At 40.9% G+C, this 17485-nt stretch overlaps 1 long non-coding RNA gene across 3 annotated transcripts in view; it reads right to left on the reverse strand.

Moving 5' to 3' along the window:
- LOC142602987 (uncharacterized) overlaps nucleotides 1–17485 on the reverse strand; it is an 87986-nt gene that overhangs the window by 15378 nt on the left and 55123 nt on the right. Inside the window, exons 1-2 of one of the 3 annotated variants that reach the window (XR_012836858.1) lie at nucleotides 4041–4066; nucleotides 366–589 (exon numbers count right to left, since the gene is read on the reverse strand). The exons of the other annotated variants lie outside the window; for them this stretch is intronic. This is a non-coding gene — a long non-coding RNA (uncharacterized LOC142602987). Of the gene's footprint in view, nucleotides 1–365; nucleotides 590–4040; nucleotides 4067–17485 lie in introns of those variants that run through there. 3 annotated transcript variants of the gene reach the window in all.

A 17485-nucleotide genomic window follows, 5' to 3' on the forward strand; every position in this document is an offset into this window, starting at 1 on the left:
AGAAGGCTACAGTAATGAAGATCAGCTATGAGAAGTCTGACTGTTACCACACCGAGTTGCACACATACATATATAGGCGTGCGTTCAGAAGTCTTTTCTTAGCCATGTCTGCACTCGCTTTCATAAAGGGCATACACGGACGTGGAGACCGATGCAAAGCAATAATACTGCAAGCTGTGCTTGCATTAGGGCTAAAAGTTTAAGCACAAGGCCCCCCAAATTAATGTCCAGTTTATAAAACTCTTTCATCTGGATGTTAATTTGGCAATAACCACTACAGAGAAAAGAGATTTTGTGTCAGGTTGTAAAGCTATCGGCGCCTCTGCTAGCTGATATGAATGGCAGCATGCTGCAGTTGGACTCACCAAGCACGCGTAAATATTGTGGATGCATTCGCTGCTGTTGTCACAGCATACTGAACTTGCTTAACTGTGCAGTTCACCCTTATTTTCCATGGAGATCACTCCCTCCAGATTCTCCGTGCGTACCTGCAATGTCAGCAGAAAAGCTGATAGCTGATGTCCCTAACGTAGGCCCTGCTTTCCACAGAAGGTTGGAGCAGCTGAAGTCCCTTCCAACCTAGTCTTTTCTGTGATTGTGTAAGAAAGAGAAAGATCAAGATTTTAAGTTATTTCTAGGAAACTGTGTAGAAAAAAATGTGCAGAATACAGAGTTCTGGATAAATCTGGTGGGGGGGGGAAAAAGACCAAACTACCTTGTTCTGCTAATGTTGAAATTTCTAAACAGTTACAAAATTTAACACATCTAATAGGACTGACAGTACCTAACAGCTGTCAGTAATTATTTAGCCTCTGGCTGGCTTGCTTATCCTGAAAAGATTAAAGAAGCTGCAAATGTACTTCACAGTGGAGACAAGGAACTAAATAAGATTATTAGCCTTTATGAGAATGAACACTTCACCAATAAAAATTACATGGGAGAGCTCAACTCTATTTCTTGAACAAAAAGAAGTTGCTGTTCTTTATAAACTTAATATTTCACAAATGCCAAGATTATGTATCTTGGGAAGAACCGTGGGAACTAGTTAGCATCACGGAAACTGTATTCCCCAGTCATAGTCATATATACTGTCTGTGATGCAACATATATACGTATATATGGATGAAGCAGATTTTAATGTTGTTTACTTTTTTAAATACTTTGTTGATTTACAAGGTAATTATATATGCATAATTAAAATTAGATTTGTTTGATTTGATATTTGTTTCAAGCACTATTATACCACATATTTCATATTTCACATTTTATGTGAAATATGTGATGACGCTTTGGGCAACGTGGTCTAGTGGAGGGTGTCCCTGCCCGCAGCAGGGGTGTTGGAACTAGGTGGTCTTTAAGGTCCCTTCCAACCCAAACCGTTCTATGATTCTATGATTCTATATGAGAACTGGGCATGAATGGGCATGTTTTGCCAGGAGATGAAGAAACACCATTCACAGGAGCTGTCTATGCTCAACAGTTTCTTAAATTATGGTACAGAGAACAGAAGTTATTCTCAGGAACCAATTTGCATTGTTTTGCATAGTGGATATCTGTCATTAATCTCATGGCAACATTTGGGGCTGTCTATTTTCCTACTGGTCTGATTGTTAGGAGTAAGATTGCTATTAGCACAAGTTTACTTCTAAAGGTTGGTATATGCTGAATCCCATACAGTTATGCCAAGATTTTGGGCCAGATAGTGAGAAATACTGTATTCCCCCTACAGCCAGGAGAAGCTAAAGCAGAGAGATGGAAATGGATGGAAAACAGCAGAAAAACATCTAAATGATTAACAGATAGATGGCTCTGCCAGGCAGTACCGTACTAAAGGTTAAGCCTGGTTTTACATAAGAGACTACACATTTAAAGCACCTCCCTCTGCTTAAAGCTTATTACAGAGATCTATGAAGTCAGGGGATTGCCTTTTGATTACATCTAGGAGACTGCAAACATCCCAGAGATGGGGTCTTTCCTCTTCTAAGTATTTCCCCAGCATGCAGGACCAGAAGAACTATCTTTGTTGGGAACTGAGGACTGTAATGATATACAAACAACCAAGGGGTCGCCGCTCAGTGCCACTGTTACCTCAGGCAAGCATATTGTTTTGTATTAACTGAAAAGCGACACTGAAAACAGCTGAATTAACCCACCATTGGAGGTGTGTGTTCCACACCGCACTGGGCTTCAAGGAATTTGTGAGCTAAACACGTTTCTTGGTTACCTACTTACGAAATTTTGACGTTGGAGTATAACAGCATTAAATATTAACTGATTCCCCAGAGGGGTTGAGATTCTTTCTAAAGAGGCTAAAAAACCTACAGTTAAAAATTATAGCTGAAATATTAAAATTCAGCAATTAACTTCAAGTTACAGTGAATAACTGGAAGACCAGAGCTGAAGGGAAATCGTCTTTCCTGGCTTCTTGTCATCCTCTCTTTCATTGTTTCCCTCTTACTAATCCCATGAATGGTGGGTGACTGTTGGTATTCAGGTGGGTATAATATGTAGCACCTTAGGAACTGTAATTTAGCATTAATTAGCATTCACTTTATCTAAAGTTAATGGCCAAGATAGTTGGCCATTAAACAAATGAAACTCGAAATTAGAGTCTAATTGTTAGAGTCTAAAGAGCATCGGACAGTTTTTATGTTTTTTCCCCTTAAATTCAGATTAAAACTTAAATCAACAACCAGATATAGCACAAGTTTTGTGTTTTGGTTTTTGGCTTTTTTTATCTTTTACATAGAGCAAAGTTAAATGCACTGATCTTCTTTTAAGTTTAAATCTCACAAGGAAATAAGTGCTAGCTGGGCTTAGCAAAACAATGTCGTATTTGTGGAATACTAATTAAGAAACCCCAACCCAAAACAATTTTCTCCCCTCTGTTTAAATAGAAGGTTGGTGCATATCGAACTCTGTCATCAGCTATTATTCAAATTGAAATAGGTCAGGTCCCTGAACACCTGTAAATTAGCCTGGAAATTCCTTCAATTAATGAAACCTTGTCTGCCTGAATTTATCCTGCCTTCCCCATAACACTTGGACAATCATAGCTGTAGCATGTAAAATTAATCTCATTCTGTTACTTTCTATGGAAGGGCATTTTGATTGCGCTCTGACCCCTGAGAAAAAGGTTAATACTTGTTCATTCTCCTCCACATTTTGCTCAGCAGACGTCCAGCTCCTGCAGTCCAAAGCAACAGGCTCACTTGGGCTGACGGTCACAGGGCCTGAAGAACTGGACTGTACGGCTAAGACCTGAATTTGCAGTTCCCCACAATGCATGTCCTTAAAGCAAGATGCTTACACTGCTTTAAAGATAAACCACTGTAAACCAGTATCTTATTTTCTTACTGCCTCTATATCGACACAGCAAGTTGCACATTGAATTTACTTTGAAAAAGTATTTTTCAAAAAGTCCTTCAATTACTTAAAACTATCAGTTGTTCTGTCCCCTTCTGCCCTTTCTCACGTCTCGTGCACAAGGGTTGTTCTGGAGCACCGCGCTGTGCTGCAGGGTGCTGTCGCCCCTGGGATTCACAGGCAATTCCAACCAAGCAGACATTTACCTTTCCTGGAAATTGCTCCAGGTTTTTCACAAGGTGTAACTTTTGCTGCTCTGGGTATGAGGAGTTGGGCCACTCACTGTCAATGATGTTATTTGTAACTTGGTCTTAGACTGTCAGATATGCACTGTAGACACTGAATTAAGTCAGTGCTCTCGATTAAATAAAATGCTGTCACCTTCAAATAATAACACAAGTGACACAGTGATTAAAAACAAACAAAAAAGGTGCAACACAAGGAGCTGAAGTTTAGCGGTGGATTAAGTTAAGCATGTACGTAACACCAGCTGCTCTGGTACTGGTTTTGATTGGGTGGTCTTCAACCACACGGAAGAAAATGCTCATTTGCACTTACTGCCAATATTCAAATCCCATAGCAAGGATAAAATAAAGTCATATTTAAAAAAATGTACAGAGAGGGGAAAGGACTTTTTTGAAATACTGGGCTAGGATCAGAAAAATCCATCTTACCCTCAGCCTGTACAGAGTGCGCTTTCCCACCAGGCGAGGTAAGAGCATCAGTGCCCGCAGCCTCCCTCATCTCCACTGAGGCTGCACTGGCCCCAGGCTCTGCCGCAGACTTCACAGGGGGCTTTGGCGAAAGCTTTCTGTTTGCTGCTCCCTCTCTGGTCATCACCATGATGCCCCCTTCTCCCGACCTTACCCCTTCTGTTTCCAAGTTTTTACGCTGCAGGTACTGCCTCTGTCTCTGTCCTGGCAGACGCCTCCTTCCAACACATTCCTGAAATGGAATTTGTACCCTCAGGCCCTAATTTAATCATGTTCTGCCAAAATCTGGTCTTGAAGATAACTGCTGCAGAAAATTATCAAAGTGCTCCGTCTTCAAGGAGGACTTGGTTCTCCTCACAAGAAAAAAACCTCATCCTTTCCCTTCTCTTCTAAATATTTGAAATGTTTTATTTATCTCTGTGAACCTAGATTAAAAATGAGTTTATATATAGATATGGATAAGGATATATACATATATATATATATATATAAAAAAATATAATGGCCCTAAGGGAGCCGTCAGACATGAGCTGAGAACAAACCTGGAATGGTTTAAGATGTTTCTGCTGGTCGGGACCCAGCTGAAACAGACAAAGTGTACTCACACGGTGTGAAACAAGTCGGTTTTAAGTCACCTTCACTGACCAGAGGTGCCCCTAAATCTCTTTAATGGGGTAGTCAGGCGATTAAGTTAAAAGAGCATATCTAATTTACATGCATAATTATTTCAACCATATATGCAAATTAAGCCCTGAGGGCCAGCCCTTAAAGAGGCAAAAGCAAGAAGAAGCTGATGTAGGACTTGAGAGTAACAGGCAGTTTCAAACTCAGGCAAGCACAGAGCTCAGCCTGTGACAAGCAGAGCCCCTTATTTTGAAAACGAAGCTCGGCGATGGCACATTTAAACTTGGGCTCTGATCTTGCAGGTTACAGGGATGCCCTGGGCTCGCACCCAACATCACAGAACTTGACCACAGCAAACAGCTGGTTATGGAAAGAGCCGCAGGCGACCCGCCTGCACTGCACCGTGCAGAGAGCTCGCGCTGACCTTTACTGCAAAAGTGCTCCTTCTCTGCAACGTAACCAACTGCCACAAGGAGAGCTTATCCCAGGCAGTGTTATTTCTAGACAGGCTGTGCCAAAATAGCAAAAATCCAAGCGTTTAAGAAATTTAGAGCATTTTGCTTAGGAACTGTCACTTACTTGAGGTTCACCCTGCCCCGTTCAGCTGCTGTTCCCATCTGTACCCTCTGTTTGGTTTTCTGTTCATGTTCTGAAACTGAATTGGTGAGCGGAAAATTTTAGTTACTGAATAAACTACTGCCAAAAAATCTCTAAAGGATACACTGGAGAGCAATGAGTTTGCTGTGTGATGGGCAAAGAGCAAGTTCAGTCCAGAGTAACTCAGCACAGTTTCCCACTGGTGTGGTTAGAAGGAAAGTCCGTCACAGCTCCTCGGGGAAGCTGCAACCCATGGCTCATGGGGTCACACACCCTTAGTGATGTTTCTCAGTGGTGAACTGCTCCCACTTGCTAAAAATGCATGCTAAATTTCTAATTTACATTTGTCTACAGTTGGCTTCCAGCAATAGGTTTTCATTATGTCTTTATTTGCTGGTTTAAAGAAATCTTTGCTAAGATGTCCTCCCCCTTCCATGAAGACACTACCCATCAAACAACTCTCCCCTCTTCCCTTTTTGATAAGCTAAATACACTGAATTCTCATCTACACACACTTATCTTTAATTGCTGTCTTCACTGCAGAACCGAGAAAACCTTGAATCTAAAATTGTAATCTTCCTTCCCTGTAGCTTTCTAAAAGGCTCTTCTTACACAACTTCCAGGTTCTATTTAGTGGCGTTTTTTTCCCATTTGTGCGCTGTCCTCTTAATTTTCTTTATTTGGAAGGGAGCTAACTCTTCTGACCATTTCTGGTTGAGATTGCCATGTATTTGCTCATGAGCTCTTGCATCTACATACTAGCTTCAATTTTAGGTTTCAAGTAATGGTTTTCTTTCATAGCAAGGTCCAGACAGGACTATCCTGTGTGATCCTTCTTGTATTGGAAAAACCATCGACTGTAATTGTTGTACGGTGTAAGCTACAGTGTCTCTTCAGCGTATGTCACTGCAGGATGCTTACACTCCCAAATACCAACATTTTTGTTGTTTCCTATAGCCATCTTTCCGTAAACAGCTTGTCCCAAGTTTTGCTCATATCCTCCAAGTCTCATGAGCTCGCGTGTTTAATGGCCATTTTGACGAACAATCCCCCAGCGACCGATGGGATCTGCTGCCCAGGAGTCTCTGCTACACAGCTCCTACTCCTACAGTACCTGGCACCGAGACACAGGCAGCTGGTGCCAACTGTGGGTACCCAAAGGGCTGACACTATCAATATTAAATGAGCTCTAAAAAACGCACTTTGTATAGAAACTGTTCCTGAAAGGGCAGGATTTCTTATGGCTGAGACTCTCACTTCAGACTGTGTTTTCACTTATTTCACTGTGATGCCTGAAATTCAGTTATTAGGAGCATTCAGCTTATCAGTTAAATGGATTTTTGAGTAGCTCTTCATCATTTCCCTTCAATATTGTCAGGTTTTGAGGGAAGATGTTTATAAGCCATTATACAGAGATATCTTTTATGTGTGCTAAAGAGCTCTTTCTCCAAGATCTTTACTCTCACACTCCAACGTATAATCAGCTTTTACAGCTATGTTAAAGTCTTCAGAATAGGTGGTTGGTTTTTACAGTGGAAATCCCTGGTATATCCTTAACTACACCATCGCTCAATACAAGAGTATAGGAATACATTTAATATAATACATACAACATTTTATCATGAAAACTGCAATTACTTTCAACAGAACAACAGTTTCCAACCAGAAAAGCTGACCTGACTGTTCTCTTGGCAAATGCTGAAACCACCACTTAAACATTGAAAATAGAAGAGAATCTCTCCTCTGACAGGACAAATTATAAAAACTAATGCTTATACTGTAAATAGTTTTAAATGCCATATAGCATGGGTGTAAATTAGGGTACCATTAGAGCTATACTCATTTACACCAGGCCTCTAACTAGCCTATAACAACCCTGTGTAACTCTAGCATTAATTACTGGTGCTTTTTTAGTGAATGCTCTATTGTTAGTTCTCTCAGCAGGCGTCCTGCGTTACTGGGTGGATTGCCTCGCACGCACCTGATACACCGAGCGTTATGGCATATCCTGTAACTTCCCAGCAAAGCAAAGCAGAAGTGTTAAGTGTTGTTTCTTATTATATCTCAAAACAGATTTCCTTTGCGTTTGTGGAAAAAGAAGGAAGAATGACAGCAGTTTAATAATGCAGAGCATTTTACTAATCTTTGCAATCAGATCGCTGGGAGTTTTGCTGCCATCACACAGTGCAATCGCTTCATACAAGTGAGAAACCAGCACAGGGTAACCTGAGCTAAGTTCAGCTAAGCCTGGGCATGCTACATCAAGCTTTCTGGTTGGTACTTTATTTTGGTAACTACTGTATTATTTGTTTTGGTAACTACTGTATTTGTGTCCTTTCAGATAATATTTGTCTAACACTAACGTAATCAAATTTGAGAGTCAAATCTAACCCGTTTAAATCTATACCTAAACTCCATATGTTGTGTGCATTCTGCCGGTATTAACACAGCTCAATGCTGTGAGACATATTAACGAATGTCATCTGCAATTTGCTACTTGTTTTAAAAGAACTTTGTTGTAGAAGTTCTGCAGCCAATTCACTACGCGCGTGAAGTCAGCAGAACAACTCATTTCCTACTATAATAAGACTCAAGTCTCCGGCTGGGATGGTTGGTTGCCAGAAGAAATGGCTTTCTTAAGAATGGAAGCACACAATTGCCTTTCTTAGCTGGTCTATTATTCATTGTCAAGCCAATGACCTTGCCATTTGTTTTTTCAGAGTTGATTTGGAGTTTTCTTTTTCATTGAAAAGGACACATTGCCTTCTCTTCTCCCTCCCCTCAGATAATTGTTTCTTTAAATTATGCAACTACCCATTTTCACAACGGCTTCTTAACTCACACTTAACTTGCACCTTTCCCTTATTTCTCGCCTGTATTTGTGTCTTGGTCAGCTCCTCAACCAGCACACACTGACCTAATTCCATCAACTCTGACAAACCCACTCCAAATTGTCTCAACCAAAGTTTAGCATATGTTCCCCAAAACTATCAGGTACCCACCTTCTGGAAGTCAGGTCTATTCAAGGCCCTCCATCTTAGAACGTGAAAAAATAAATCATCCAAAGCTGCTGTGCATACGTTAATAGTAATTAGGAAGGTTCGCATGGTAACCAACATGGTCTTGTCAGGAAGACATGCATCTTCCAACAGTCCAAAACATGTATTTTTAATGAAGTTGCAGAAGGTCTTATTTACTCCAGATCTTTTCCTTTTCCCCACAGCTACATTACTTGGTCTAATAAAAAGATTTCAGGTCTCCCTGCCAAGCTTTCTCATAATTAGTAATTGTGAGCGAGCTAGCTGATGTTATCCTTGGACATTCTGGTGAGACTTGGGACATAAAGCCATAAATTAGGTCACCTGTCCTCAGCAGACTCTCCATTTCCTTTCTGTATTTTTATTGCACTTCTACAAATACCGTCAGTACAGAGGAAGAAGAAAAATAATCTCATATGGAGAAATTTTTAAATTCAGGTTAAAAAAAGAGGGAGGGGGTAAAGGAATATTTGAGCATTTTATGCATCTGTGCTTTCTGGGGCACCCATCAGTGAGAGGATTCTCTGGTCTGTGTTTATTTTCCAGGACATCAATTTAACTTCTCTGTTTGAGTCCACTGTATTTTCACCAATGGTTCTTTTTCTTCTTTTGGAGTTAACTGAAGTGGTGTTTTTCTACAGCTTAGGAATATATAATAATTTTCAAATATCTATCACTTAATGAAAGTAGAAATTAGAGCAGTCTTTTTGCTAGAGTAGACATTTGTTTTCTTTTATGGCTTTCCTGGCTGCTCCAGGGTAATGCAATCAGAACTCGAGAAGTTTTGTAGTCTTGATATTCACTGATAATTTTACTGTAAATTTTCTGACAGTCTTCTGTTGTTGCATTTATCTGCACATCTGAGCAATGGAAAAAAAGCCCATTCAATTCAGTCCTGGCAGAAACAGCACAATTCCCTTGGACACTAATGCACATTGCACCTAGTAATATCACGATATGACCCAAGACTACGTTTTCTTCTTCAACACCCTTGAACAGCTCTAAGAATATGGGAAGGCGCTAGATCTTGTTATAAACTCATTCATACTGAGCCTTCATTTCTTTCATTCTTCAACCTCATTGGGGCAATAAAGGATTGTTTCTCCCGCCATACTCAAGGTTTCAGCTCTATTTATAGTTTTTAATTTTAATTTAAGGAGGATGTCTCTTGCTAAATACATCTTGCTTTGACTTGCCGTCCATGTGGAGCCAAGATTGTTGAAATGAATCAACTAAATCTCATGAATACACACTCACCTCTACCCCCTCACATGCGCGGAACAGGCATCAGCACTAGCTACCGAGACACATCATGGAAAATGGTACTTCACAAATACTGTTTTTCCTGACCCACGTGAACTTGTCATGCCTGCCCTAAGTGTACTGAACTTGCTCAGTACTTGCTCAGTGGTGTCTCTAAAGCGAAGCCAGCGTGGATGTACACAGTTTGAGAGAGAACAAATGGAGAAGCGACAACTAACTCTGCTTACAAATATGCATTACAAAAGTAAGCATTTTTCTAACTTTGCTAAACAACATCTCTGAGATAACTCTAACAGAATCACAAATAGCCATCTCAGAAATACACAGATTTGCCTCAGTAAAAGTGACAGTAACCTTTATTTAGCCCTTACCTAAAGAGACTTAAGGAATATCCCTGAGACCACGAAATTATTCATAGACGGACAGGGTCAAAGTCCTTTAAAAGAACGTAGGTTGTGGAACTTTATTTTATTTTTATGATACGTTCTATTCTGAAACCAATCTTGTTCCTAATACTCAGAGCATACCACTGCAAAAATCATCTGTAAGCATTAAAAAAAAAAGAAAAAAATTCCCTCTCCGTAAGAAGTTTCACTTCAGTGCTTCAGCGTAACTCACAAGTACCAACACAAGAGACTCTGGCTTACTATCGTTAAGAATGAATTAGAATAAACTGTGACTCCCAAAGCTCTAGTTAATAGAAGCATAAAGAGAAAATTGGCAGGTAGCAGTTAGACAGTGGGCTGAACAGCTGCCATTGACAATGCCTATAAATAGATTTTTTCAAAGACAAGCACATTTTATTGCATACAAACATTACGATTTTTTCCACTTTGGGCTAGTAAGAGATTCTCATTTTTTAAGAAACGTGGAGAACGACGACTTTACAAGTTTGTCACAAGAGCAGATTCAGTCACTGCATTTTTATTCAACTTCCCATATGCTTCTCATGCCTGCTTGTCTTTGATGCAGAACAACATGCTACTGATGTGCGGTTCTAACTCCGCCTTAGACATGCATACCCCAAAGTTACATTTATAAGCACTTTTAAAAGTAAATCTTAAATGTCTCATGTTAAGTAGAATCTGAGCGTGAACGGGGTAGGTCATTTAGTGCAACTCCTGTATAATACTCACTCTCCAACTTGGCTTTGGCAAAAGCAGCAGCCATCACTGCAGGAGGTGCCTGAAAACGGCTGTTAAGTGGTGCTCGTAACATTCTTATTTATTAAAGCTCCAGAAGAGCAGCACAACTGTAGAACACTTAAGTGGCATTTTCAAAACCTCTTGGCATTTGTCAAACTTCTTTCCAGTGAGGTCAACAGCAGTTTTATCACTGCCCCTAGTAAAAACATAGTTAGACCAGTGCTAAAGTGCTTTCAAGTGCCTAATTATGTCCACACACAACCATTAAAACAGACGCAAAATGAAGACTGCCTATCCAGACACCAACAACTGCCAGCTGCAGATTACATTTCACTCAGATTTGGGCACCTCGCCTCATTGAAGCATCACGGAGATGGACACAAAAGGGTGTCATGCTTTCTCTGTGAAAGTCAAAACCAGTGGATTTACAGTATTTCCCTCACTAAACCAGCCTGAGATCCGACTACACTTCACATCATGCCTTACACTTGAATTATTCCTGCCAGCTTAAGCGGGTTAATACAAAAACAAAATGCTAGCTGAAAAAGAATACAGCTTCTGGTAAATCCTGCTCAGAGCGTAGGATGTCCGATTTCCACCATTATGGGGCATAGAAGAACCTGGTCTGCTGATATTTTACTGGAGATGTTCTCTGAAAAGATACTATCTTCAGGATGGAAGGTGCCTTGAAAGAGAAACTTGACAGAGGTATAGGAGACTTAGGCAAAGACAGAAGGCAGATGAAAACTTCAATAGCAGGTGGAAAAGAAGAAACAAAGATGTACTGTTAAAAAAGAGATTAAAAGGGGGAAAGCAGGGCTGGCACACAGCACAAAGCAAGGATATGAAGCAGAAAGAAGCGGGTCTCTTCGGCAACCTTTTTGTTGGTGCTGGTTTGCAAACAAATATGTTGATTTAGTGAACTTCAGAGAAGTTTTTGTTTGTTCATTTTTACCTTTCAGAAATCAACAGCTTTCAGCCTTAAAGTCTGAGCTAAATTCAAAGGCTTCAGAACACAAGCAATAAAAAATGACATAGAGCACAGAAAGGAATATTGTGTTGTAAGGCTAAATACACCATGAAGACAGATATAATTACTCAAGTTTCAATATATGACCAATCTCGAAACAGCAATATTAAGAGACATAAAATGTGTGAACGTCACTGAAAAATCCCTGTAGTTACACTTCTGTGCCAAACAAAGCTGGAAACCAAAGGCTCGGATGCTTTTGTTCAGAAGTGACGTTGAAGGCAGAGAGCTGAAGGCCAGTCACACCTGCCTTCTCCTTTGCTGTACTGAGGCAAAGGATTGTAGAAATCTACACCATACATCAAGCTCGCAGCGCACCCACAATTCAGGCAATAATCCTGTAGATTTCCATTACAAAATGGACTGCTGGGATTAATGTTTTTAATTAGTGGAGGTCACTTTGTTTAAATGCTATTTTCCTTCAACGGGAGCTTGCGTTATGCCAGTGGTGGGAATGATGACTAATCTGAACGCTTTTAGATGAAAGCCGCAATGAAGTACTAAACCCCACCTATAGTAAGATGTGGCCAGCCATCTGAGCTTGGGATAGAGGCGAGAAAGGCTAGCTACTAACTTTTCATCTGAACAGCCGACTTGACAGTGCGGTTATCTTTATTTGACTCAGTGAAATTGCTGTCCTGAAGCCCATTGGAATCACATCTCTACTCAGGTTTGGATCGTGGGGGTTTTTTTTTCCCTTCTTAGCAAGCTGGAGAAAGGCTGGATAGAAAGACTTCGCTCGATCCGGCTGCTTATTAGAGAATCTACATTCAGGTACACAAAAAAGCTATGAGCAGCTCTACCCTTGTCTCCAGGGAAATCACTTTTCATTTTAGGTATGTTGATGGATCGTAGGGCAACAGCTGTGGCACACAGGATGAGCTATTAGTGAGTTTGTCCCATAAGTTATCTGCACTTGAGATAGAGAGAAAAAAGTTTCATTTGCCTTAAAGGCAGAAATGTTCCACCAGAGTGGGATGATTGACTGACCTCGGAGCACTAAGGCTGATCATTTGGCACTAGTGCAAATGAAAAATTCATCATTACCAATGATTTTTGACTGCCCTGGAAAAACCAAATATTAATATGGTTTAATACAGCACAATTGAAAATCCAGAATGCAATAAAACTTTCATATCATGCAAGCACAGGGATTTCTTTGTGTTATTCATTCAAAGAGTAGGATATTCTCCCTCTCTATTTCAAGTCATTCTTTCCGGAGCTGAAACAATATGGTATTTCATTTGAGTTCCTTTCAGCACACTTTCTATATATGGACTCATAGGTATTCTCAGTCTTTCATAAATGATAAAACTTTTGTCTGCATCTTACCACAAATTTTGAACACAGAGTTCTTGGATTATTTCCCCAAGAAATACTTGGATACGTGCTGTATAAGTACAACGGCCTGTGAGGTACCTTGGCACTAGGAAATTTCACTCCAGAGTAAAAGCTGAGATAGAAAAAGGGATTCTATACTGAGACATGTGATGGTGACCTTTAGAGGCTTAGAGCTGATAAACAGCCCAAGTCTGTGACGTCCTATCTCTGTATGTGAGACCCTCAAAGGTCACGAGTCAAAGACGAGATTTCGTACTTTTCCTAACCTGAATTGGGATGCCACTTGTAGAAAAGAGATAATAGTCTACCTTGGAATAGTGCAAAATATGAATTAGCCACAGGGGATTCACATTTTCTAATTAAATGCCAATTAAAATCAATTAAGAAGCTATAGCAGTCCTGCACTAATGAGGGAAGTCATATTATTACCTCTGCATTAAGTACTGTATCAGCCACTAATTCCATTTAATCACAGTGAATTTTTTTGGTTAATACAAGGACCTAGACTAATATTGTAGTAGATTTGAACAATGAATGATACAGGTTCAGTGTTTCCTAGCCAAAGTAACACATTTTCCCATATACTACACGCAATGGTGACTCTAATGTGATCTTGCGAAAATTATAAGAGGTGTCACCTCCATTTTTTAATTCCTTCACGTTTCAATGGTGTTTTTGAACTCTGTGGATAGCGAGTAGTAAATTTCACTTGTCCTGTTAAAATGCAGGTAGAATTATAAACTGTTGTGATACAAGATTTATAAAATCTTGCTACTATGTCTTAAGGCTCCGGTAATGAACAAGAAAAAGCACAAAGATGAAGTCAGTATGTAATCTAACAAGAGACTAGAAATAGCTATATTAATCAAAATGTTAGGAGAGGAGACAAAAGGACCCAAACATCTTCATGGCCATATGATGTCCTAACTTTCCAAACACAAGAATAGTGAATGGGCAAGAAAACAAAGCTGGATCTTTCCATTTGGGTTATAGAAAAGAGCAAATCATCCGGTGGTCTGGGTAGCACAGACCCAACTTCAAACGAGAGCAAGAAAGCTGTTCCTTCAAGAATTCTCCAGGACACGTTACCCTTGGACTAGGTTCAAATAGCTAATTAGCCTCCTCATAAGCAACTGAAAGGCTGCAGAAGTTAAAGAGGATCTTTCTTATTCAGTATTAACTTTGATAACATGCTTTGTTGGTTTTTTGCTTTGGAACTTGGCGCCATCATTGCAAATCTATGTTCCCTTAGCAAGCGATAAAGCTGATTCTCTAGTAACCTAGAGATAGCATAGCATCGCTCTGCTCCTTCAGGCAAAGGCCAATTCGTTACTCAAGGGGGCACTGGCAAATTCCTGGAGTGCGTCATCCCACTGGATATGGGGCCGAGAGGTTTCTGAACGTCTGGAGGAGCCTGTCCCAGAGCTGCACAAGTTTGTTTGTAGGACTTTAACACACCTTGCCCATTTGTGGAGAAGAAGGGCTTGAGTCTCTTCACCCATGGGAAGAGTAAGGTGAGGACCTGAAATTCAAGAGCTGAGGCTTCGCGTTTCCCTCGTTGGTTTGTTTCTGGTATCTGATTTGTAACTGTTTCTTGTTGGATTCACTTGTACAAAACCTGACTGGCTGGTTGAAGCAGCTATACACCCTGCATGTTAGTGCTTTCTTAGGCAACAGAGTCTGCAAATAACGCAGAGCCCTGCGTAGCCAGGGCACTTATTAAAGCAGCATTTATTAGTGCATCTATCAGACCTAAATTATAAGCTTCTCACTCTTACCAGCCACTAAACATAAATGTGTCTGAAAATGTTTTATGGTGATTATAGTGCTAGGCTGAATGGTGCTGACAATTTATTCACGGCTACTGATATGATCATTTTTAATGTGATTTCCATACTTCACCAAGTTTCCCCCCCAAATGCAGTCTCTCTGTAAGACATGCTGCTTTGCTCTGTAATTACACAGAAAGCTGGAACAGAAGAATATCTACGACTATGTTTAGAAACCTTGAAACTAGAGTGGGAAAGGGAACAAATAATGTCTTCCAGACTCTCGCTGCTTACCACGCTAATACTTGACAGAGAACAGGTACGATTGCTGCAAAGCATTCGAGAACTTGGGACCTGCCATACTGGATCCAACCCAGGTGGTCTCACAGCCCACCTCTCAAGGGTGCCCAGCACCAGCCATTCATCCAGAGACACCAGGAACTGCACAGGAAGGTGGGAGAAACTAAGTGCTTATAGTGATCGCTATTTTAGAACATAAAGCCATCAGCGCAAAGCCAGTGTTTCTGGCAGGTGACAAAATACTACAGTTTATCCCCAATTTAAATGGAGCATGGTGACACAGAGAGGATAAGCAATTCATCCAGTGATCTGTGGTGACTCAGGGAGCTGAACATGGGATAAAATCTGGTAAAATGACTCTCACCACCGTACCGGAAATGAGTATTGTATGACTCTGGATATGCTATTTTTACAACATTCTGTCCCTCCTGAATATTGCTGAAGTCTTTACTGGAAGGACAGGCCCTGCTGTGGACCCCGAGCAGAACTCCACCAGCCCATAAGGGCTGCAATCCCACACACCCTGGAAACCGAGGCATGGACACTGTAGTGATCCATGGGGTTTAGGGAATGAGGAAAATCAGAGAATGAAAGAGAGGACCATTAATGAACAAAGTAATGATCTGTAAAACGTCTTTTAAATGACACCTGTAGTGTTTATCTATATCTCATCCTTGGGAAAGTTATAGCATGTCAAAAAGCCTCAACCAGAATCACCAAGCTCACAGCCTGGGCAATTCAAATACTTTCTGTTCAATGAGAGGAAACTAATCCACCTGAGTTCTCCTCATTTTGGGATAAGCCTTTATGCCTGGATGAAGATGAAAAATCTGAAGAGTGATTGGTAATACAACATGCCACTGACAGAAACAACACTTTGAGTGGTGTACGTTGTCAAAAAAATTTCCATGTTGGGTTTTTATTAAAAAGCTTGCTAGCCCTTGCTAGGACTGACAGAGAGAAGGAAATGTCTTGCAGCAGTCAAAGCTCGTAGGGCAACTGTTGCAGTTTAGAGCTCGTAATTTTCCTTCCTTTCATTACTCTTCAGCCTGCTGTGGCTGACACTATGCATAACCAGCTCACAATCACTGCCTTATCACATTTGATTTCCCATGTTTCACCCTGCAGATTTTATCTTGCTAATGAAACCTAGGCTATTTGTCCTCAGGTATTCACATGGTCCCCAGTGCTAGAAAGCCTGAAGACCTGAACATCTTAATGGAGCCTTACAAATTCCACTGGCTGCTTCTGAACCACCCGAGATGAAAATAAAGACTTTAAGTCATTCAGGCTGGGTCACTGGTGTTGTGTATCAATTATGCAGATTCCCTCAAATGGATTCTGAAAGCATCTGTCACACATGAAAGAAAAGCTCTGTGAGCCTTTGCTAACAAAAATGTCTTTTGTTCCCTGACAACTTTGTACATAAAGGTGTGAAACAAGACGGTTTCAACAGGCTTTCCTCCTACATCGAGCAAGCAAAGCCTATTGCAGGGATGGGGGGAAGATAGCTTTTCATATATTCCGAACGCCGGAAGGGTGAGGTGGGGGCTGGCTACCCCCGGCCCGGGACTCGCCCCGGGGCAGTTCTCACTGGGGGAACAGCATAAAGGGAATTCTGTTCCCTCCCTGTGCACACAGGAACTCTGCGAGAGGAAATGTGCACCAGCACAAGGCTATGAAAGTTTCAAAGACTGTATAATGAGAGTGATATGCTGATAATCAGCTTAATTCCCATTTCAAACACCTAAGTCCCTTTGTGAATCCGGCCCTATAGACTTAATCCTGCATATAGCTTAATTAGCTTAATTGTCGACCACGTCTGGTAAAGGGAGGGTGGGCAGGACAGCGTGCTCTGGGGAAACTGTCCACACCCAGCAGGTCAAAGAAAAGCATATGGTGGATGGGGCTTGGAGGGCTCTAAATGGAAATGCCTTTGTTTCAGAAACAAGAAGCCTGGGAAGAGGCTGCAGAAGTTTGTGTTCAGATAGGCAGAAGTAACTAGGACTGAATGAAGAGGAACCTTTTAAAGCTTTTCAGGACCAGAATGATCCCATGCCCAGGGCACTGAGGATCGCTTTTACATGCTTGTCTCCAGACAAATGTCGAATTTCGCTATTTATGACTAGGGCAGTGACTGTGCAAGGATCTTGTGACTTACTTCTGTTCACTCTGAAAGAACATAGCTCAGGCTTGGCTGTATTTCCTCCACACGCCACTTTTCTTCGTACTTTCACTGGGGGAGGGCCCATGTGCTTGTTCTTCTCTTGTAGCTTTGGATCTTGCAGGATCAAGGTCA

The sequence above is a fragment of the Balearica regulorum genome, chromosome 9 (assembly GCF_011004875.1).
Source record: "Balearica regulorum gibbericeps isolate bBalReg1 chromosome 9, bBalReg1.pri, whole genome shotgun sequence".
Taxonomy (NCBI): domain Eukaryota; kingdom Metazoa; phylum Chordata; class Aves; order Gruiformes; family Gruidae; genus Balearica; species Balearica regulorum.